The sequence below is a fragment of the Vipera ursinii genome (assembly GCF_947247035.1).
Source record: "Vipera ursinii genome assembly, chromosome: 1".
Taxonomy (NCBI): Eukaryota; Metazoa; Chordata; class Lepidosauria; order Squamata; family Viperidae; genus Vipera; species Vipera ursinii.
In genome coordinates, this window is record NC_139512.1 from 219858601 (window position 1) to 219883369 (window position 24769).

Sequence of the window (24769 nt, forward strand, 5' to 3'; positions counted from 1 at the left end):
CAATTCTAGAATTCTACAGAACTTTTCCTCCAGCAGAATATTAGACAAAGAGGTGAACGAAGTTGATGGAATATGAACTAAGGAAAAAGAACCTGGCTTGATGTCTAAAGCTAAAGTCAGTATGGAATGGATTGTTGTTCTATTCAATCTTGTACTGAAACATGGAAAAATGTCCATTGTCAGGAGCCCTACAATTTGCAGGTGAATCCAATAAGGTAGCTCTGTTTGTCTTGGTTTGTTAATCCTGGGGTCCATATTGGTGGATTTGAGAAGAGTATGCATTCTTAGTGAGTGTTTGTTTTTGTTTTAATTAGGGCAAACTATCCTGACACTGGATACATTGAGAATAAATTGGGGAAAGGGCCTCAAATGAACATTGGACTCTTGAAGTCTTAAAAGGGCCCTACATGAATTGATTCCAAGCCGCATGGGAGTAGACGGCAATGTCGGGACAACTCAGTGGCCATGGAATACAGAGATGTGGAAGAACCAGTGGACCATTTAGTAAGGGAGATGTAGGGCCATCCTGCTCACGAAAGGAGTATCTCTGTCCATTTTGCACATTATGGGTCATGTCATTTTATTGTTGCTTGGTTTTGTCCAGATCATTGCTATGTAATGGGCAGTTTTATACATTATTTAAAGACATTAATTAATTAAATTGTACTTTAGTATCTTGCCCTGCCTGTCTTTGGCTTGCACTTCCTTTCCCGTGTGCTCATACAGCTGTCAAATAAAAGAAACTTTACTCTAAGTATTTAGGGTTTCATTTTTTTTTCTCATTTCAAATGTTTCAGGCTAAAATCCTGCAGCAGCTAAAATCCCTTTCAGTGCCTCCTGTTTCTCCACCACCACCCTCCCCCCCCAAAGTGGAAAAGATACTTGATGGCTGGCATTAACATGTTGCAGCCTTGCAGCTGGCTTGTGGTTCTGTCACAATGGAGTGACCCTGGATTTACATGGAGTTATATTCTGTTTCACCTCTCTGAACTTCATTGGACTGACACAATAGTGCCTTTATGAAAGGTACTTCTAGGCTACATGGAAGGGTTGACAAGAGGTGAAAAACTCGTGCCTCCTAAAATTAGAGGGAAGAGATTGTGCAATGGATCTATGGAGTTGATGCTTTGTTGAATATATATATATATATATATATATATATATATATATATATATATATATATATATATATATATACCGTATATACTTGAGTATAAGCCGAATTTTTCAGCCCACTTTTTGGGCTGAAAAATTCCACTTCGGCTTATACTCCAGTCAACAAAAAAACTTACCGAGGACTTGTGCGCGGCCGAGGCTTTGGAGCTTCCGGGATCGCGCGCACCTCTCCCAAGCCACCGCCGTCCGGAGACCTGCCGAAGTTTGGGGAGGTTTGGGGAGGTGCGCGCGCACCTCCCCAAACCTCCCCAAACGAAGCCGGGTCTCCGTTCCTCTGCGCCCTGCCTGCCTGCTTCTTTCCACAGCGGAAAGAAGCAGGCAGGCAGGGGGCGGAGGAACGGAGACCCGGCGACGTTTGGGGAGGTTTGGGCGCCTCCCCAAATATCCCCAAACGTCGCCGGGTCTCCGTTCCTCTGCGCCCTGCCTGCCTGCTTCTTTCCACAGCGGAAAGAAGCAGGCAGGCAGGGGGCGGAGGAACGGAGACCCGGCGACGTTTGGGGAGGTTTGGGTGCCTCCCCAAACCTCCCCAAACGTCGCTGGGTCTCCGTTCCTCTGCGCCCTGCCTGCCTGCTTCTTTCCACAGCGGAAAGAAGCAGGCAGGCAGGGCGCGGAGGAACGGAGACCCGGCGACGTTTGGGGATATTTGGGGAGGCGCCCAAACCTCCCCAAATGTCGCCGGGTCTCCGTTCCTCCGCCCCCTGCCTGCCTGCTTCTTTCCGCTGTGGAAAGAAGCAGGCAGGCAGGGCGCAGAGGAACGGAGACCTGCCGACGTTTGGGGAGGTTTGGGGAGGTGCGCGCGCACCTCCCCAAACCTCCCCAAACTTCGGCAGGTCTCCGGACGGCGGCGGCTTGGGAGAGGTGCGCGCGATCCTGGAAGCACCGAAGCAAGTCCTCGGTAAGCTCCGGGCGGTCACTTGCTTCGCGTCTCCTGAGGGAAGGGGGGGTGACTGGAGCAGGCGTGTTTCCTCGCCTGCTGGGCACCGCGATTTGCCCGGGGAATGCGCGGGCCCCGAATAGCAGCGTGGAGCGAGGAAGAGGACAGCCAGGGCTTCCCGGAGAGCCAAGGCCACACAGGGTATTCCTGTGTATTCAGGCTTGCAAAATGGCGGATCGAGCCTCTGCTGGTGGCAGAGGCTTGCAGAACGGCGGATCGGCTTATACTCGAGTCAACAACTTTTTCCAGTTTTTGGGGGTGAAATTGGGGGTCTCGGCTTATACTCGAGTCGGCTTATACTCAAGTATATACGGTATATATACACACAGTATATATATATATATATATATATATATATATATATATATATATATGCATGGTTTCCCTGAAGAACAGTATTCTTGTTCGGATGTGAGCTGTTTGTAAATTAAGCCTGTGTAAATAAAGCTTGGCAAACAGCTGTTTGCATTTGTGTATAATTTGAAAGAAAGGAAAGAAAGAAAGAAAGAAAGAAAGAAAGAAAGAAAGAAAGAAAGAAAGAAAGAAAGAAAGAAAGAAAGAAAGAAAGAGCAGGCTGGGAAAGAGAGAGTGAGTTTTACTGGGCACACCAAATCCCTCCCTGCAAATTTTAGCTGGGCTTTCTAATCCTTTGGCTGTAGAACAAATCCCAAAGATGATGTTTATAGCAGAATTGCTGACAGAATACAATCCATAATTGCAAAAGGCTTCTGTAAATAGAGATGCCTGCACAATGTATATACACATGTAGTCTATACAAAGCATGCCTGTGTCATAAGCTGTGTTTTGATTTGCCTTGATGAGTTTAGAGCTTGACATATTTTAGAAATGCAAAAAGAAAAGAAAAGAAAAGAAAGGCCTTGAGTGCATGGGAATAAAATCTTTAATAAGTAAATTACTCTTCTGTTTGACTTGCAGCCAGATATTTGCCTGTTCTCCTCCTTTCCTTAGTTCCTGGCCATGTCTCTCTGTTGTTTATACTCTCTCTCTCTCTCTCTCTCTCTCTCTCTCTCTCTCTCTCTCTCTCTCTCTCTCTCTCTCTCTCTCTCTCTCTCTCTCTCTCTCTCTCACTCTCTCTCTCTCTCTCTCTCACTCTCTCTCTTTTCCCTTCATCCTTTGCTGAAACCCAATCTTCATTTCTTAAGCTACCATCAAGCATGTGTGTGTGTGTGTGTGTGTGTGTGTGTGTGTAGTAGTGGTAGTAATAGTAGTAGTAATACCATAGTAGTAATAGAAGCAGCAATTGGATAGCATAGTGCTTAGATTGCTGCCTTTTACACAGGACACTGGGTTTCAAATTCCAGCTGGTACCCATCTTACCTGTAGAGTTCTTTAGGTAAAGACCCCTTAATACTTACCAGCCTGCCCCAAATATGAGAATGACATGAACTAAGAGAGTCATGCCAGTTCAAATATGGCCTAGATTAACAAGATCTTTGTCAGATGTAGGGGAACCAGGACAACCTAATGATAAGTGAGCTACTGGAACAAACCATGGATGAGACAAGAGAACCTGGAACTGATGGAAAGCTACTACAACACCAGACCTAATGAGGGGGGATATATTCGATAACTATGAATGGACACTAACTGAGAAATAGTGAGTCATCCAATGCTTCAACATAGTTGAATATAGAACATAGAAAAGGCAGCTGTTCTCACAACTTAAGATAGATCAACTACATGTTGCATTCCATACTCAAGAAGACCAGTACAACAACTGGTCTTGAATATGGAATGTAATGGGTAGTTGATCTAGCTACTTGGTAATTGGTCTTGAGGGTTGATTGTAGCTAAGTTATACATGATCTTATGTCTCACATCAGCAGCTGTGCTCTGTAATGGACAGGGTAGTAGTGTGACATTCTAGCTTCAGATGTTGGCTGCACATCCAGAAGAACAACTGGATGGCAACTTGTGTGAGCTGTTTTGAGTTGATCTCCAATGCAGTATGAATTACATCAAAGTATGTGTTTGAATCATTTTTTTTCCTAGCCCATCATGTTCACCAAGCATGATGAAATGAATATTCATGCTATTATATTTCCAACTAGAACTGCCTTTATAAGCCACCTTCAAACTTTCATGGCCTAAGACTTCCTTAGTTTTTCCTTTCCTGGAATTCCTTCTACCCTTTTTTCTATTTAAGCCTTTTTGCTCCCAACCTTTGATTTCTAAGATCTGATCAGCAGTTTTAACTGTTCTGCTTCCAAAAACACAGATTCACTCACACACATACCTCTGAAGGGGGGGGGGAGAAATCCTTTCAGAAAAGAAATAATATGCATTTCTTTTTTTAGATTTGGGAATAACGTTCTTTTTCAATGTTCTGCTATGGCACACAACCTCCAACAACTAATTTCAAAACAATGACAAGAATTCTAAGATAATAGCTCATGATGTTCCTATTCCTAAACAGTGACTAATTTAAATGCATAAATACAGCTCAAAAATTAAAATGTGCCTTGTTCAAAGAAATTATGTATATGTTAGTAAGCATAATTTTTTTCTCTTTGAACAAGAAGCCAGAATATTATGTGGGCACATGTGGAGATTTTCAGTCATCCAGGTCATAGCTGTCTCAAGGGTGCTGTTTTTCTTCAAAAGGCAACTGGACTGTTTTTCCTTGAGAAGGAAGAAGAAAATGTTTCACTTCTCGTCCGAGAAACTTCATCAGTCCCCCATCCCACCCTCACCATCACGACTGATAAAGGTTCTTGGATGAGAAGCTCCTGGAGGCAGGTTGTTCCACTGATTAATTGTTCTAACTCTCAGGAAATTTCTCCTTAGTTTTAGGTTGCTTCTCTCTTTGGTTAGTTTCCATCCGTTCGTACCAACATGCTTGAAAAGCATTCCTTTCAAACCTTGTACCTTTCCCTAATCAGTGCTTTGCAACTGCAGTCTGGCACCCACTTACTATGAAACTATGAATTATTGCTTCTGGACAGCTTTAAATAAATACATGTTGCATAAACAGCATCTTCAGTATGTTCTGGAATATTTCTAGAGAATGGATCTAATTCCAGAACTGGATACCAGCCAACTCTTTGCATTCTGTTTGAAATAATTTAAAATCATAATGAGTACAAATATCTATCATATCCTGGGAATTTCCACGCATCGTTATAATTTACCAGTGTGGCAACCTGGAATTATGGAACAGTATCAACGCATGTGCATCCAAACCACAAGGCTTTAAACATCCTCTAGCATTTCACCAGACAATTTATTTTATATATGAGCTAGGATTATAAATGCAGCTTGGGTTAGACACAAATTGGCCTGCTTTAGATCTATACTCCCAAACCATAAAGCTGCTACCAGTGCCATTATCTGAATCCCTGCCAACTTTTCCAAAAGTAACAGAAGCGCATAAGTGGAAAAGGAAAGCTGGTGAACAATGTTAACCTCTTTGTGGTTAAGGGAAAGAATGATAGGTATTCATTTGGGATCAGAATTATCAGATTGATATATCTGTTGCTCTTCATCTTCTCATTTACGTCAATTTAAAATGGCCTTCTATACCCAACAACAAAAAAAGCCCTACGATTCACCTGTAATTTGACTCGTGAATTTTCAGGTCATTATTGAAAAACTGGGCCACTCAAGCATATAATATACTCCCGTTGCGATAGATAACAAAAGTTCTCTCCTCATTAGAAAGCATGGAGAGATCACCAAATATACTCAAACAATGTCTTCAAGCAATTGATTCTTGCCCAGAATCCAATGCTCAAGGAGGAAATATTCTCATTTCCCACACAATAAAAGTGGAGGAAGATGGAAGCAATTATAAATGTTCTCTACCCAAGAAAAAGTCAAAGAAAGAACCTGAAATACAGGTAATCCTTGACTTACAAAAGAGTTCATTTAGTGACCCTTCAAAATTACAACATCATTGGGAAAAGTGACTTATGACCGTTTTTCACATTGACAACTGTTGCAACATCCTCATGGTCATGTGATCAAAATTCAAATGCTTGACAAGTGGATCATTCTTATGGTTGTAGTGTCCCAGGGTCATATGATCACCTTTTGTGACCTTCTGACAAGCAAAGTCAATGGAGAAGCCAGATTCACTTAACAAACATGTTACTAACTTAACAGCTGCAGTGATTCACTTAACAACTATGGCCAAAAAGGTTATAAAATGGGACAAAACTCACTTAAGAAAATGTCTTTCTTAGCAACTGAAATTCAGTTTGTAAGTCAAAGACTACCTGTAGTCAGTTGCACATATTTATCCTGTATTGATTCCTGATACATCACAATGCATTTCATCTCAAGCTTAAATACAAGGAAAGGCAGCAGCTTCTGCAGAGTCTCTTGAAATTTTTCCCACCTGCCCTACTTATTAACACTTCTACACTATTTCTAGCATCCTTTAGCTATTGCTGTGGCGGTATATCACTAATGAAATCAGGCTTTATATCATCACATTAATGGCTTGGTGTCACTCTAAATTGCTAGTCTGAAAAGCTCTGACTGAGTTTACTCTCCTCGCATCAGACTAAAATCATCAATGGACAAAACGAGCCTCACCTCCAGAAGCCATTTACTCACAAAATGATTGTGAAGAGAAATGTATCTTTACAGGGTGTATGTGTCCCAAAGAATAAAAAAGGACTTATCCTGTAAGGTCTTTTCCTTACTTAGAATCCTTCAGTTGGAAGGAGTCCACTATGTCACCCAATCCATTCCCCCTGCTTGGTTCAAGATTCCCTAGACCAGTGTTTCTCAACCTTGGCGACCTTAAGATGGGTGGACTTCAACTCCCAGAATTCCCCAGCCAGCAAAGCTTATTTGAAGATCGCTAGCAAAGAAGAACCTTGGGTGGCAGCTTGTTCACTGGCTAATGATTTCTATATTTGTCCTTGATTGATGACCATAATGGAGTCTGGCCATTATGGTTTTAATTGTGACATCATAAAATGAGTCATCTTGTGACTGATCCAATTTTAGACCTTTTTTGTGGTGTTGTTAAGTGAATCCCAGCCACTACAGCACCTGACTTGTGATCATGTGGCCACTGGCAGGGAAGTGGCTATTAGAATTTTAAAACTGAGTTGTATCTTTTTGTGGGTCCATCGTAACTTTGAATGATCATAAGTCAAGCACTACTTGTAGACAAGAAATTTCTCCTTATGCCTGGTCTGAGCCTCCTGCTCTGAGGTCCCTTTTGGCACTAAAGCATCTTGGCAAACTCATTGTTTGTCCCTGATTACGGATATTTTTCTTATCTAATTTTTATTCCACAGTTTAAACTGTCTTATGTCAATCCTTTGTACATTGTAAAACCATCGGTGTTTCCCTCTTAAACTCCCACAGAATCATCTGGTGCATAACTTTGCCCTTTAAAGAGAGTCAACTTTGTGTTTCCAATCATTCCCATATCCTGTTTTAAGATGCATTCAAGACTGAATTGGATGATACTGATCTTGATTTTTAAACCTGATGTTTTAACTGCTCTATTCTGTCCCCTGTGCATCTATTATCTTCCTTGCAAAATTAAAAGTGAATAAATTGCTAGCATTCCCCCATGTTTCTTTATTTGCCAGAGTGACAAATGTAGATTGTTTTCAGTCTTAAATTATTTTCTCCTCATCCTGGAACGTTTGGCAATTCTGCATTTGGGCTCTTTCACCAAATTATTGCCAGAGGTCGGAGGAGGAAGAACATAGCCTCCCCGTTCAAGTGCACTTTTATTTCTGAAGTAACATTTCCTTTCTTTAAACAATTTCATTGCTCATGGAATAAAGGTATTGTTGGTATTAATACAGTACATTAAGATATTTTAAATTTGCTTCCAATTGCAAACATCCCAGTGATCAGACATGATCTGGCCAGGGAGAAAAAATGCTGTAGATCAGTGTTTTTCAACCATGGCTGCTTGAAGATATGTGGACTTCAACTCCCAGAATTCCCCAGCCAGCATATCTTTGAAGTCCACAGATTTCAAGCAGGCAAGGTTGGGAAACACTGGTTTAGACAATGGTGGCCCAAAATCGGGAAGAGTCTGTTAGCACATTTTCCAACTCTTATACTTTATTTAAAAGCATACAATTACAATCACAAAATTACAGGTAGACCTTTACTTACAACCATTCATTTAGTGACCATTTGAAGTTACAACAGCACTGGAAAAAGTGACATGATTGTTTTTCATTCTTATGACCTTTCTAGCATCCCTGTGTTCACATGATCAAAATTCGTATGCATGGCAACCGGCATGGATTTATGAAGGCTGCAGTGTCCCAGAGTCGTATGAATCCCTTTTGTGACCTTCTGGTAAGTAAAGTCAATGGGGAAGACAGATTCACTTAACAACTGGGTTACTGACTTAACAACGGCAGTTATTCACTTAACAACTATGGCAAGAAAGGTCATAAAATAGGGCAAAACACACTTAACAACTGTCCTGTTTAGCAACATAAATGTTTGATTATAAGTCGAGGACTACCTCCAATGCCATTTATTAGTCAGAAAAGGTGCTATCAAACTCCTGATTATCAACAGGGGTACTACTCTGGAATTAGTTTGGGGACTGTACCTTTGTCTGGAAAATAACTGGAAAAAATATGTCCATGTGACCAGCCAGGTATCCATATCTTAGGAACCAGGATGGTAATAAATGGCATTTGGAATTGCCTGGCATAATCAAAACATTCTACCACCATCAATATAAATACAGTATTTGGTTAGCCAGCCAGGACACTAATGAGGATCAGGGCAGCATGGCTGGGTGACCTTGGGCCAGTCATTCTCTCTCAACCCAACCCACCTCCCAGAATTGTTGTGGTGGGGAAAATAGGAGGAGGAAGGGGCATTAGATATGTTCACTGCATTGAGTTCTTTATAAATATAATAAAGGCAGGATATTGAATAAATATCCCACCAATATAATACAGTATATCAGTACAGAAAAGGTTAAGAGATGCTAAAGACTCTCGAAATCTGGATTTCAATCCTTGATTATTATTATTTTTTTTCAGATGAAAACCTATTTCTTTCTCTTTTTTTTTTGAAGAATCTGACAGAAAGATTGCTTATGCTGCTGACTCAAGCCCAGCAGGGATAGCTTTGCCTTCTTCCTTACACCTTCATTGTAATGTGAACTTTCTCTAGAAATTCTTGGGGGCCTGGTGCTCCCTCTCTTGGTAAAAAAACATCACAACATCATGTACGATTCAGTGAGCCCAGCCGTCATTATTTGCCTTCTTTTCTCAATGTTGAGATGGAGAGGGGCACCCTGGGGGAAACGTCTGGTGTGTTGTAAGAAATAATTTAATTAAATGATTACATGTTATTCTTTATTTAAGTTAACTTTTAATTAAAGGCTTCTAGAAAGATGTGGTGTGACTCTTTGCCCCCGACTCTGGGTTGATTTGGATGGAACTTAGAAAGTGTGGGGAATGTAAATGTTTGTATTTAAGCTTTGTTAATTTCACTGACTTTTCCTGACTGATTAATAAAAACTGGAGGACGCATTTCCTCTTACACCTTGAAAACAAAACTTTTGAGAGTCAACGTTAAACATGCCTCCAATTTTTATACCCCTTTTTCTTCTTCCCTCTCCCGCAAATGAGTGCCTCGGCTGTTCAGGAAACACTGACTTAAAGGAGCTAGTTTAATGAGCATTCAAAACACAAGCGTTCTGTGTTTGTCAGCAGTACCAAAGGTATTACTGCTGAAAAGATCTTCCAGCTGTGATTTGTTCTTAGCATGGTAACCTATTTCCATTTATCATTTCTCCATTTGCTGGTGCTGAATATTGTAAATGTAAAAACACTGGTATCTTGAATCTGAGTTGTCACAAAGTCTCTTTGAAAGCTTATTTCAAAGATTAAAATTTGCCTACTGGGACATTGTTATGATCAGAAATAGAGATATAGCCTTTTTCTCTTGAGCAGGCCTAAGCGACATACTATCCCAACACTACAGCTAGTTTTTGCTAGTCTGTTTGTCATTATTTATAAGGAAAACATGCCGTGACTAGTCACAGAGGCTGCATCTGGCTAGGTTAACTGTCAGTGAGAGAAATCAGAATTTATGAAAAAGGCAGGATGCAGCAATAAGTATGAAAAACTGGATAATATTTTAAACTCCTTTGCTTCTCCTGTAAGAAAAGAAAATAAGAGAGCCCCGTGTGCTAATAGGAGAGTGAGATTCAACAAGGTTGGTTGGGAGATTTTTAAAGCTTTTTTTCCTGATCCAAGACTTACTCAGAATACTAGGATTTCGCCTAGAAGTCACCAAGGCTATCCTTCATTTTAGGAAGGACCTTACATAAAACTTACCTGCCTGTGTCTGATCCTTCTTTCTTTCCCCTTTCCCTTTCCCTGTGAAGCAAATTCTAGGCAGCTACTGAGAATTCCATTTGTTTATCTGATTTCCAGATCTTCACGAATTGATACTTCCTATGATCTTATTTCCCATAGCTCTGGAAAATAGTGTGATAGAAATATAGGTACTCTAGTGCTCTCTGTGTCAGTTTTTGCATGGCTTTTGATGCATGCTGTTGTTCATCTATCTTTGCCAGGTGAACTGAGTGGCATTGGTGTTTGCTCTGATTTGGAACAAAGTGTGTTGGATATAAACTGAACGGGAAATTTTCTACAGTAATTTTGCAACAGTTTGGCTCCATTTGAGTTTTCAAATAAGAATTAGGGAGAAACGTTTTCTTGCCTTTTTCCCTCCTTCCTATCAGCAGTCATTGAAGCTGATGAAAGAAAGCCTTAGAGAGACTATTTAAAATGGGAATTGTTTTGGAGAAATTGTCACAAGTGCTGTTATTTCTAGACAGTGCTTTTTTTGTAAAAGAAAAAGGTGCTGGAACTCACACGTCTTACAACCTGCCTTGCCTACCCTACAAGGTTCCATCCAAAAAAGGTGCCGGAACTCTGTTCTGAGCGTTCTATGACAAAAAAAAGCCCTGTTTCTAGACAACCAAGGTGTGAGGTATGAGTGAACATCCTGCCTTTCACTGTACTATCATTTCCTCAGCATTTTGTAATCTCCTTGGCTTCCATTAAATTCCAAGGAAAGTCATGACATGCCTTCCAGTGGGCTTTTTTTTAGAGTGGTGCTCGTTACTGCTAATGAAGCATCCTGCTCTTCAGAAATTGTTCAGTACTGTTCCTGTTCTTGTTCCCCTAAATAAATTAATCTCCTCAATTTCTCTGACCATAAATTGAGTGAAGAAGTTTGAAAGATAGTGCCTATTGAAAATGCATCACCATATATTCAATGTGTACATTTGTAAATAAATTTTCAGTACATTTATTGTAAACAAAAACAAATCTGCATAATGTCTTATTGTTCAGTGAAGGAGATGAGAGTAACTCTATCTATCTATCTATCATCTATCTATCTATCTATCTATCTATCTATCTATCTATCTATCTATCTATCTATCTATCTATCTATCTATCTAAATATCTGCATAGATGTCCCTAGACATGTCCTGAGAAACTTGATTCATAGAGGTATAAATGTTCTCTGCAAGCTGAATCTCCCATTCAATCAAGTGGAGGTTGTATGGAACATCTAATATGTGTTCCATTCCTCATCTGCAAATATTCCTTTTTGTGTAAATATCACAATGACTTTTGGATACGGAGGAACAGAGCCAATAGCATATGCAAATTTGAGAGGGGTGACCAGCATTATAGTTCTGTCAGTCTTTTCCCCATGCATAACTTTTGCAAACATGCTGTGATTTAAGTAATTGTTGAAAAATGTATGTGTTAGGATCCAGCCTAAGATTCCCTGTGACAATGAAGAGGCAAAGAAGCTGGGGTTTTCCTGAAACTTTGGCACGGACATTTTGAAGACCTTCTTGGCTCATTGTGCATGTGGGTCCAAACACAGAAGACATTTTGCTAGGGCTCACAGAAAAGTATAGTTTCCTTTGGGAAAGATGTAGTCATCTCACCCTGAATTGCTATATTAGGGCCACTGGCCATACTTTTCAACATTGTATGAGCTTATGACTGGAGAAAAATGTTGATTCTTTAAAAACACAAATGGAAACACTGATGCAGTATTTTGAAGAGAAAGGGTTTTACAAAATGGACTCCCTTGACTATATTTTGCTGATTCATTTGGCAATTTCTCTTCAGCTTTTCCTGCCTGCAAGCAACAAAGGAAGAAAGCTGGCATCCTCTGGTTGCCTAGGCAACAGAGGAAGAAATGGAGGCCGTTTTCCCCCTTCCCCCTTTTTTTCAGAAAGGAAGTGACTGGGAGGATAGCTTTAAACCTTCCCACACATGGTAAATTTCATCTAGACCACAGCCCTGTCTTTAATCTTCAGAATAAAAATGTCAAGTGAGGTACATTTGGAACACACATGTAACATAACCTTTGTTGGCCTGCTGCACTCAATGCATTAGAATGGCCTCTGCCAGAACTGAGTGGGAATTGCAGCAATAACACAGTGTGATGGCTCTAGGTTTCGAAAAAGCAGCTATAATCTCTAGTTTGGCTATTCTTGCTATATTTATAAACCATCACCCTTGCAAGCGGCACTAATTTTTGAATTTTTAACAGGTAGGCTTCCTTTCTTCCTTCTCTCCTAATTTCCCTTCATAAATTATTGGCTGTCAGTTTTGCCACTGAATACTTGGCATGGTAGAATCATTTAGCTTAATCTCAAAGCTTCAGCGCAAGCATAAAACAAAACAGTTTTTTTTTTGATGAGCAAGCCCTTGCAGGTAATCTCTAACACCAAGAGGGTTAAGTGTTGGTGGCTCAAAATCCTTGATTGATGTTTTGTCTATGCAAGCATATAGGAGGAAACACGAAGCAATTGATGTTGAAACAATGAAATGACTAAGAAATGGCCTTTGTTCATTTGACCTATAGCTCTACAGAACAATATAGTGTTATTGCAATAAATATCCTAGTGGCTGTACAGTATAAGCACAGTCCATAATTCTACTGCTTTACTATAAATCTTTACAACACATAGGCTGCATATAGTGACTTTCTATTATAAGATGTAAAGTTTTATTATAAAGAAAAAAAATCAGATTCAGTCATGGTATTATTAGGTAGATCCCCACAAATCAGTTAAAGCTAGGAGGAAAGGCCTGTTTTGAAAACTAGTACCTGAGCAAAATAAGTTCTGCTCCTTAACTGATTCATAAGCAGATTATGTCAAACAAGTGACAATCTGATCCTGGGAATTCCATTCTGGATAATTGGGAAGGAGCCCTAATTTATCCCAACCTCAGAGAGATGCTTTAAAACTAGGGTTTGGGGGTTTTTTTGTTTTAAAATCCGTTTAATCATGACCAATTCTTGGAGGCTGCTTGGACTAGTCCCTGAAGTTTTCTTGGGAGGGTTTTTTGTTGTTTTTTTTTCTTCCAGAAATGGTTTGCCACTACCTCCTTCTCAGGGAGGAAAAAAGATTTGGAGTCACTCAGAATCAGCTATTAGTCAGCAAATGTAAACAGAAATGTAGAATAATATTCTTGAAGACCACAACTGAAGGTGGAATGCTTCCACATTGCACAGCATTTGATTTACATGATGAAACCACTTCTACTAGATAAAATTAGAAGAAGTACCATAGGAAGGCCAAACAGCTTTATAATAATAAAGACTTATGTGATCTTGAAAGGGTATTACCCTGTACCTTCCACCCTTCACTTGCTCCAAGGATAAATCACAGGAAAAGGGAAAGAGTGCTGTTCTAATAGAAAATTGGTTTCTGTCAGAATGGAAAACAGAAAGGGGGATCCTATCCACACAATGCCATTTTTGTCCCTCAGTAAAATGCATTCTCAGTGTTCAATTTTCTATAAATTATTTCACTGTTTTCAGAGTGAAATGGAATCAGCCTGGTGGAGAAAAATGACATTTTTTTAGTTGATACATAAACTCACTTAGGTAGTAACCATCCATTATTAACACTTCATCAGTTAGCAAGAAGATACTAAGAAGGAATGGTGGATGAAGGAGATTTGAATGGTGTGGAAAAGCATTTTTCAAAATTTGGGGTTTGCTTGAGGTAACAAAAATATCCTGCTTTGCTTTACTACAACATGCTGAACATTTCAGTTTTAGAGGTGATAACAATTTTCCATTTTTTAAAATATTTTGCTCCACACTAGACAGAAGCAATATGTATACAAGAGGGAAAATCAAATGACATAGCTGAATATAATTAACTGTATTCTGTGTCCTCTGACATAAATATTTCTGAACAGGATCTTGCTTATGAAGGTTATGTTTGAGTGTAATCTCAATTATGGTCTAGTATCAATTTATAGGGACGTGGTGGCTCAGTGGGTTAGGACGCTGAGCTTGTCGATCAAAGGTCGGTAGTTTGGTGGGTCGAATCCCAAGTGCCACGTAACAGAGTAAGCGCCTGTTATTTGTCCCAGCTTCTGCCAACCTAGCAGTTTGAAAGCACGTAAAAATGCAAGTAGAAAAATAGGGACCACTACGGTGGGAAGGTAACACGTTCCGTGTGCCTTTGGCATCTAGTCATGCCAGCCACATGACCACGGAGACGTCCTCGGACAAGCGCTGGCTCTTCGGCTTTGAAAAGGAGATGAGCACCGGCCCCTAGAGTCGGAAACAACTAGCACATATGTGCGGGGGAACCTTTACCTTTACCTTTTTATCAATTTATACTGAATAATGCCTGTTATATTTCTGGACTGGCCTATGAAGTATAATTGTAGCCTTTTGGGGGATGGAAATAACATTTGAGTAAATCTATCAGATTCCTTTTTAGTAAGAAGAATGTTTTACCAGCTGATTTACCTCAGGACTTATCACCATTAGAGGCCTTTAAGTTATATAGGCTTTCTCTTAAATAAGTTTTATCCAATGGTTAAATTGGGGGTTATTTTAGCTGTTGTATTTGTTTCCTTTGTGTAGGATCCCAGAATAGGTTACAAATATCAGTACAGTAATAAGTCTGTGTCTTCAAGCTTATAAAATAAAAGACCTGATATATGTGGGGGTGGGGTGGGGGAAAAGATGGCAGGGGAATAAGGGGGAAACAGTTCCAAGTTTGACCTTAAAGTTCAAGTTCCTATCACAACTAACAGGGATTACAATTGTTCAGATAACTTGATAATTTCCCAGTGAGGAGACTGCCAGCTGGGAAGCAGATGGGAAGAGCCAAGGGCAGCCAGCTTCTCAGTAGATGCCTTCTTTAAGTATCCTATTGGGCTGGGTTACTGCTGTCTCCTATTTGTGATTCAATTAAACATTATAATTGTACTGTTTAAAATTCGTTGTTATTTGTACTAACTAAAGCTGCCTTTATTTTCTTTTTCTAAATATCAAGTATTTTAAGTAAAAGCATAAGCCAACCGGCTATGTTCGAGAAAGGTGCAAAAATCCCAACACATAGGACAATGATTGTCACCCAGAGAAAGTCAGCGTGTGCAACCTTATGTTGGAGGAGTGAAATTCTGTGCCCACGGTGGGATATATTCCTTTCCTCTCCTCCTTCAACTCTCTGAGCCAATGTTATGCATGCATGGAGGGAATTCACCCTCCCACCACTGTTCCCCTGATGGAAGTCATTTTGTCAGAGCAGGAATTGATTCAGTACAACCTAGATTCCTTAAACACTGACACTTCATTTACTTCAACATGGCTCTGGGGCATAGCTTCATTTTCTTTAGCAAGGGCTCTTCACCATCAGAAATGCATTTAGACTGAATTCCCTCTGTCCTGCATCCGGCTACTCTCACTCAGAGGGTGAAGGCCGGTAAAGCACTTCAAAAGGAGAAGGTAGCATCATAATTATCTAGTTTTTCAAATTCAGGATTTCAGCCTTCAATCTGAGTTTACCACCCCCTCCCCAAAAAAGGAAGAGTAAAAAAAAGAAAGAAACACACAGACACACCAATGTTTTTCAACTTTGGATCTGTCTTGCTGTGAAAGAGAAATGTAGGTATTTGTATCTATGGTAAGTAAAGCAGAGATAAAAGTCTACCATGTGGATCCTGCTTTTCTCAATAGGGGACAAGTCTTAAAATTACCGACACCAGTTCTAAAGGATAGCTATTTTTACTCCTTGGATGGGGAAATTGTCCCGTGATATGTGCAGGGAAGTTACAATCTGCTCGTGTGTGTGTGTGTGTGTGTGTGTGTGTGTGTGTGTGTGTGTGTGTTTATTTGCTCATTGGTAAATGTGTTGGGCTACTATGCTAGAAGAAACTAAATGGTCCGTGAAATTTTAACTTAGTGCATATTATTGCTATCTCCAATTTAACTGGCAACTAAAGATCTCGCTTTCTATTATTAACTTCCTAGAGGGCATTTTCATGTTAGAGGGCAATTGTCTCAGCCAGTTAGAGTTTAAGGGGGCAATTTTCAATCACTTAATTGATGTGTTATATATATGGGTTTCCCTGTTTTATGAATGGTTCAGTACACATTCAAACTTAAGGAGCATCTAAAGATTTTAAATTTAGGATAAAATAGGCCTCCCAAGAGCCAGGCTGCAAAATTCCAGATGATTGCTAGATGGCAATAAAGAGATGCATTAACTATCATGTAAATTTTTGCAGCCCAGATCTAGGATTAAGTGATTCCTAATCACAGATTTTCAAATCATTGGTCCTTCCTAGTTGCGTGTTTTCTATTCTGGCAGGAACCCTCCGCGGTCTCAGAAAAAGGCTCTTGTCATTATCTCTCAGCTGATGGAACCCGTAGGAGGAGGGTTGAGCAGAGGAAAAAAAAAGTGACTTTCCCTCCCTTTTAGGATTTGAACTGGAATCCAAAATTCCTCTTCCAATCTGATTGGGGCCTTGAATGAAACACTAGATAGAAATTCAGCTCCAACACATTGTTTTGAATTTTAATAATTGAATGCTGGAGGCAGCAGGGCAATAGGAAACTATAAACCAGGTTTTATACTTGCATAATCTAAAGAATGGATGGAAGTTTGAATCCAGTTCTTTCCTTATCCAGCTTCAGTCTATTCCCCCAAACACTCTATCTCGGTGTACTTCACAGTTCCAGCCGACTTTTCTCCCATTCCAGTATTACTCCAACATTCCAGCATTATTCCAGAAGAAACAGGGAGAAACAGATTTTAGTAGGAATGGTGAGAGAGGGACTGAGTAATCAGCAATTTCAATAAAAAAAATACTATATGCTGGTTTATGCTTAACTGATTAAAAGGTTTATGGTTTGGAATCTTTGCTTGAAAAAGGAACCCTAGAAGGGTTCCTTTCACAGAACACACACACACATACAAGCACATATATATTGCTCAAAAAAATAAAGGGAACACAAGATAAGACATCCTACTATTAAATACAGTACATTGTGTTGTTTAAGTGTTCCCTTTATTATTTTTTTGAGCAGTATATATACTCCAGATTTAACCTCACAAGGAAAAACAAATTGCTTATTTATCATGATTATATTGGGGAAGGGGAAGAAATATATCTGTTCCAGATGAAAGTAAAATTTTGTTTTATTACTGGATATTATTGTATATCCTTATAGAGTATGGGGAAAGAAGTGAATGGTATTGAAAGAATAAAATAGAGAAGCCAAGGATGGATAAGGAAGTGAATTAGGAGCCAAAACCTAGCATACCTTGCCTAATGTTTTTAAAAAAAAGTGTTTAAGGAGGCATCACAAGAAGTAGGACGTGAGAACCACATCTGCATGACCATTTTACATCTTTTGTTTGTTTGTTTGTTTGTTTGACAGGGGAGAAGAGTATGCTGGTGGATAGGTTGCTGCCTTCAAGAAAGTAATGTGAGTTACTTTAAGAGCAGCAATAAACAGAATCTGGCTGCTTTTCTCCTGTCTACATGTCATCAATGGGCAGGAAAACAAAACTGTCAATCATTCCCTGAACATGTGGAAGGACAGGGGTGGTGGAATCCAGATACTCCTATCCTGTCATCAACAGCGTTCTTGTTTTTTTTTTTTTAGGGTGCATATTTATTTATATTTTTTGTAGTTGTGTATTTTCACAGAAATATGGATCTCCACATCTCCTGGAAGAGTAAGTGGTGCATATTCTCATTTCAAAAATAGCCAGAAGTGCTGCACTGAAGCCTACCACTGCCATCAACTTTTGACATATCAAGGTCAATATTCAGGGCTCATAATAGAAAGAAGGATGATTATCCAGGAGTGAAGCATCCCCTGAACTGTATGCTGGACCAGAGCAGAGACTGGGGAGAAGCTGGTATACAGTGGGATTAGAGTGCATTAAAGGGAAATTGCTTTTTATTTTACTCTCTCTTTCAAAACCATCATGCCATTTTCTTTTCAAAGCTGCCTTGTCATTTGCAAATCCATAGTCTGTCACATATATATTCAAATATGAGTGTTTTACAGCCACATTATTATATGCTGCTCCACTCCCTTCCTCCCTTACCTAATCCACCAATAGGATAAAAGTTGCTGGATGAAGTTTCAGACATTTTGCAAAGATAATCACTGAGTTTTCTCAGAGGCATTCTTGATGTCAAGACCTGACATCAAGGAGGATATTCACCTCCTTCTTCACAAATTACTGCTCCTAACACTCAGCTACATGGTTGGAGATGTCCATGCAAAAAAAATGTAGACAATGGCTATCCTTTCTGGATCCTCCAAATAAAATCCTGGAGTCAGAAACCTTTAGATATGGTTTTCCATCAGGTTACAGATGTAGAATAAAAGAATCTAAACACAAATAAAGAAGCAATCGATTACTAACATCTGCAACCGTCCTCTAATATTCTTCACAGCACCAAAAGGCAGGACAAGAAGCAATGGATGGAAACTAATCAAGGAGAGGAACAACCCAGAACTAGGGAGAAATTTCTTGAGAGTTAGAACAATTAATCAGTGGAACGGCTTGCCTTCAGAAGTTGTGGGTGCTCCAACATGGACAATCACTTGCCTGAAATGGTATAGGATCTCCTGCCTGAGCAAGGAGTTGGACTAGAAGACCTCCAAGGTCATTCCAACTGTTATTCTGTTATGCTTAATAAATCTGTTATATGACAAAATGCAGAAGGCTGGACTGAAAATCTGAAAATTGTGAGTCCTCTGAGGATGGATCAGGATCCTTGGCCTAATTTATCAGAAGCACCATTGAAGCAAATCACCCATGGAGCCTTATTCTCCAGAAAGAGGGACCCTCTTCTCTGGGAATCTTCTGTTCCCAGCCAAGATAGGCTTTCCCTGACCAGAGCAGCTTCCTCAAAGTGATTTTAGGCTGGAACCCATTCACCCAACTTTAGTCTGCTTCAACAGTTGACTGGCCATAAGAGAAGGGCTCCATTGTGAAGACATGCCTTTGGCAAAAGTAACTGAGGTATCTTCACACTTCAACAAAAAGACCATTTGCATGGACCCAAACTAGGAATGCAAAATAGCATGCAAATATTGGAGATCGGGCTATCTTTCTTCAATGTGTGCATTGTGAACTGTCTAGTTGATCAAGTGACCAGAGTCACATCTTTCAATTCTTATGGATTGCAGTCAATAAGATACTTCATTGTTAACCTAGCAAGCTGTAACTGAAGTTATAAAGAACTGCAAACTGTTATTTATAACAATCCAAGAGACGGCTGGGACAGATAACTATCAACTATCAGAACTGGCAAGCCTCAGATTCCTCTTGGGACCTTTATAGATACTGACTAGACAAACAAAGGATTATTTTAGGATCATTCAAAGCATGACAAAGAACTCATATTAACAAAAAACAGAACTTTCTTGTTAGAAGGCAAACTCTAACAAACATTTTGAGAAAAGGTCTCTGTGTGTGAGTGTCTGTAATTTTTTTTCCTGCTCTGATGCTGAGGTGCTGAATATATGATTCCATATTGGTCTTGCCTTAGTGACCTTTGGAAACTATGAAAAGCCTTGGAATAGGATGTTTGTAAAGTTACCTATAGTTTTGGTTTTATGACATTGAATTAGACATTAGCCACACAAACACCAGTGTGTGTGTTTTTATTTTGGGGTTTTTGTTTGTTTGTTTAAACCATTTTGTTTTTTTTAAAAAATGGTAAGCCAACCAAACCACTGAGGAGTAATGGAACTGAATAATGAAATAGGTTCATCTTCAGAATACAGAGGTTTAACATGGGAAGATGATCCATTCATTGCAGGGGTGCCTTGCCTCTAAAAAATAAATCAGAAGGGGCAGTATTTGACTTAAGAGTGCCATTCAATAGGGGAAATAATTCCTGATACACGTTTTGATCAACAGAATGGGTTGGGGGTGGATGGATGTGATTTCTTGCCTTTGCCCTAGAAGTCTCCATGTCACCATCATTATGAAAGAGAGAGAGAGAGACGGAGGGAGGGAGGGAGGGAGAACATATAGGAAATATGAATAATAAATGTTAAGTGAACTTTGCATAACATGGGTAAGTCAGCTAAGTGGTCCTCTTCTATATGAGAAGCACACTATGACTGATGACCCAGTAGGAAATGGGTGTGACTACTTCAGATAGCAATAGCAATAGCACTCTGACTTATATACCACTTCATAGTGCTTTATAGCCCTCTCTAAGTGGTTTACAGAGTCAGCATAATTGCCCCCAGCAATCTGGGTCCTCATTTTACCTACCTCAGAAGAATGGAAGGCTGAGTCAACCTTGAGCTGGTCAGGATCGAAATGCTGGCAGCCAGCAGAATTAGCTTGCAATACTGCATTCTAACCACTGCATCACCATGGCTCAGATGCTGCATAAGAGACTGAGACCCATCTTTTTAGATCCCTTACTATGTCAAAAAATGGGAAAATCTATGATGCTGTAGTCGGAATTGTCATCAACATAGACAGGATTGTGAGGGCTTATTTACCTCTACATTTTTTCCCTCTTTCTTTTCCCCCATCGCCACATTTTAACTCTAAGGAGCTGAAAAATGAAGATAGAGATAAAGTGCCTAAAATGACCTCATATTCTGAGACACTTTTAATTTTGGAAGCACAAAGGACAATTAAAGATGGTCCTTAATGAAAATCTTTCTGTCCCTGTTCTGATGACACAGGGGAAATTGATTAACCCCAAATGTTGCCTAAGCCTGGTTTATTTTCTAGGGTTAATTGACTGGATTGAAGTGGTTGTATGATTCATGAAGCCTACCCCCACCCTTGACCCAGTTAAGCATGTTGTGAGAATAGGGCAGTAGAAAGGCAAACAGACCAGAAATAGAGGAATATTATTAAAACAACGGTAATTAACAAAGCAGACTGAAATTCTCCATATTTCTGAGAAGCTGACCAAATCTTTCCTTGCCTCTTTTATCTTCTAACCGTACTGTACCCATGGAAACCTGGGTATTTGATTAACCCCAAGCTACACATAACCTTCACCTAGACAGCTCTACTTTCAAAAGAACTGGACTTTGTAACCGGAGCCTTTTCAATTATTTCTGCTCAAAGTGATGGGGAAAGACAGGATGTCAGGTTCAAAGGAAGAGCTATAATTTGGAAGCAACTTCCTGTTTGGACATTTTGTTGGTTTTGATCTTGCAATGTCCTGAATGGAAGGAAATTGCATAGAGGAGATACTTTCTACATCTGTGTGCCATGTCATTATTTGCAATTACATAATTTAACAAATGAGAGTCAATTGTTCACTGTGTCTGCTTTTAGAATCCTGACTCCTCATACATTTGCACATTTATTTCACAACATTGCACATAACTAAAAATGAAATCCTCTAACTCAAGCATTTGAAAGTAAGTCTTATTTAGTTTTTTTCTTTAACTAAAGAAAAACTTTAGTTAGGATTTATACCTAAATTGTTTGTAATTGTAAAAGTGTACAAATTGTAAATGTATGTTTCTTGATTACTTTTGTACATTAAAATTTAGATCATAGTCAGCTTTTGCTTTTGAGAAAGTTAATGTATATTCATGAGTTAAATGGAAACCTAAGCTAGTTTTACAACAGAGAATTAAACTATATAAAGGTTAGGGTTAGGATTAAAAACTATTTATTTTCACATGAACTGTGTGCTATAAAAAGCATCAATATTAATACAATGCTTCCCCAAATATTTCATTACATTTTGAAGAGTTTAATGGTCTAAAAGTTGCATTCAGTTCCATGGGGAATCAACTACGTTTATTCATCTTCTGATGCCTGAGAAAAAGTCACAATATATCATGCTTTATTTGATATAGCAATGTGATTAATCAGATCATTAAATGCTGATTAATATGTATTTAGGGACTTTTGAATCTGTTCTCTGCTCTGTCAAATATCAAAACTTGCAACAATGTTTAATGATAATCTGTTTGTGATAAAAGGGAAGATGAATATAGCAGTTTAACCATGATGCACATGGTTTGAAAGGGTGTTTTGTATAATAACATTTGTTTGTAAATGAAGGAGGAGGAGGAAGAGGAGAAGGAGAAGAAGAAGAAGAAGAAGAAGAAGAAGAAGAAGAAGAAGAAGAAGAAGAAGAAGAAGAAGAAGAAGAAGAAGAAGAAGACGCCATTCTGAAAACTTCCAATATGATGGGGAAAGGATTAGAGCTCATGAAATCCCTCCACTCCCCATCCTTTCTCCTATTATTTTAAAATAGTAACATAAGATTCACTTAGCAACTGTGCTACTAACTTAAGAACTGAAATGATTCATTTAACAACTGTGGAAAGAAAGGTCATAAAATGGGGCAAAATTCACTTAGCAACATAAATGCTGGGCTCAATTGTGGTTGTAAGTCGAGGACTACTATAAGAGATCTCAGTTCATTCCTGGAAAATTCCATCCTAACGTATTTATGTGAACAGGAGAGCAAAAATGCAGAGGACGTAAACAACCAATCAGTATGAACCTACATGAATAGTGTTAGAAATAAGAAAAAAATCAAGGTTTTTCTTTAATAAAGGGACAGCATTATAAGAGAGCAGGAAAGTTTTGGGTATAAATTCTGAAGAATATTTCCCACTCGCTCAGAAAGGCTGATCTATTATGGCTGCAATTTGGTTACTACTGTTACTGTAATAATTATATTGTTTTAATCATGTTTGCCTTTGTCTCCATTTAGTCTGACATTGATGGCTATCTACACACTATGTAGTATTGTGGAGTGTGTACACAGAGGCACACAAGCACACAGCTTCAGTCTTTCAGAGTGAGTGCAGAGTAAACTTCATTTGGCCTCAAGACATTGCCATATAATCGAATCTGACTGTTTCTGTGATGTCATTAAGTTCACGATGTGGTCCTTGATTGGTTGGGGTCATTGTATAATAGGGAAAGAAATCCCCAAATGATACTGGATACAACAGAGAGTAAGTGGCAGAAAAGAAATACAAAAAGACGGAAAATATAATATTTCAGAGAAACCTTGTCATACCCTGAGCTTTATTTTCTACTGAAAATCTTCATCCAGCTGTAACCAGATCTTTGAGATGCAATAATGTTGTTAAAAAAAGTTTCAGAGTAATCCTTCTGTTGAAATGTTATGTTTATTTTGCATAAAATCCTTTTTTTAAAAAAGCCCAGTTAATATAAGTTCTTTAAATACATCTGATAACATTACAAACATTGCATTTGTTTTCATGAGCCTAGTTTTGGAGTGGTTTTGATAGTCTATGAAAGAGGATCTGGTTTACAACCATTTAATTAAGAACACATTTCCAGTAATTTATCAGAAAACTCCATTCATTATACCAGCGTTCTTCTTTTCTTTGCAATGCAGACATGATAGCAGATTATACAAAAGAAGGAACTGCAATGCCTCTTAAGACAGGGAAGAATAGAAACTAGTTAAAAGTGATCTAGATATAATAATTCTGAAACATTTTAAGTATTTAACAGTTTCTCTGGGCATCTCACCAGCTGGATAATTAGAAAGGGTAGATTATGCACTAGTGGGGGCTACAGGCTCTTGCAATAGTAGTAAATATGTCTGCACTTCCTTCAAAATGAATTAAGCCAGTAATGGTGAACCATTTGGGCTCAGTGTGGCAAAAATTTAGAAAATTCCTGACTTGATTTTGCTGATATCCCCATCCCACCTCAAACAAAAGAGAAATGATTCTTTACATATTCATTTTCAATTAAAAAAATAGTCCAGTTGTGGGTGTGGGATTCCCCAAGATCTGATGGATGCCACTTAACCTCAGGCAGTAGTCTCTTTCTGAGGCAGCTCTGGATCATATGAGGCCTTTGTTCTTGAAGTGGCTTCAGAGAATGCTTTTCTGCTCCCTCTGAAAACAGTGTAAAGCACACCCTTTTCTCACACAATTTTCAGAGAGCCCAGAGGCCACTCAAGAACCTGGCCTTCTTGTGTGACTTCTGGAGGCTGCAGGAGAGCACACCCCATTCTTGCACAACCTCAGTGACCTCCGAAAATTGCTCAAGAATGGGACATGCTTTCAAGAAGAGCTGTTGTCAGGTGTTGGTTAATACTGGTGTGTTCCCAAAACGTTGTGGCATGTCACTTTTGACACATGAGTCATAGAGCCTTTCAGGTTATTCTAGTGGCAGAGGAAGAGATTCTGGTCTGCCACTACTCCTTTAATGGCAGCCCTGCAAGGCAGCCTTGATTCAAAAGGAAAAATTGATCCAATTCTGCCAACAAGCAGAAAACTATCATTTTCCTCAGGCAATTCAACATTCATTTTTTCTCAAAAAGTGTGTGGAAAGACAAAGAAACACTCTGTGAGCCTCTATTTTTC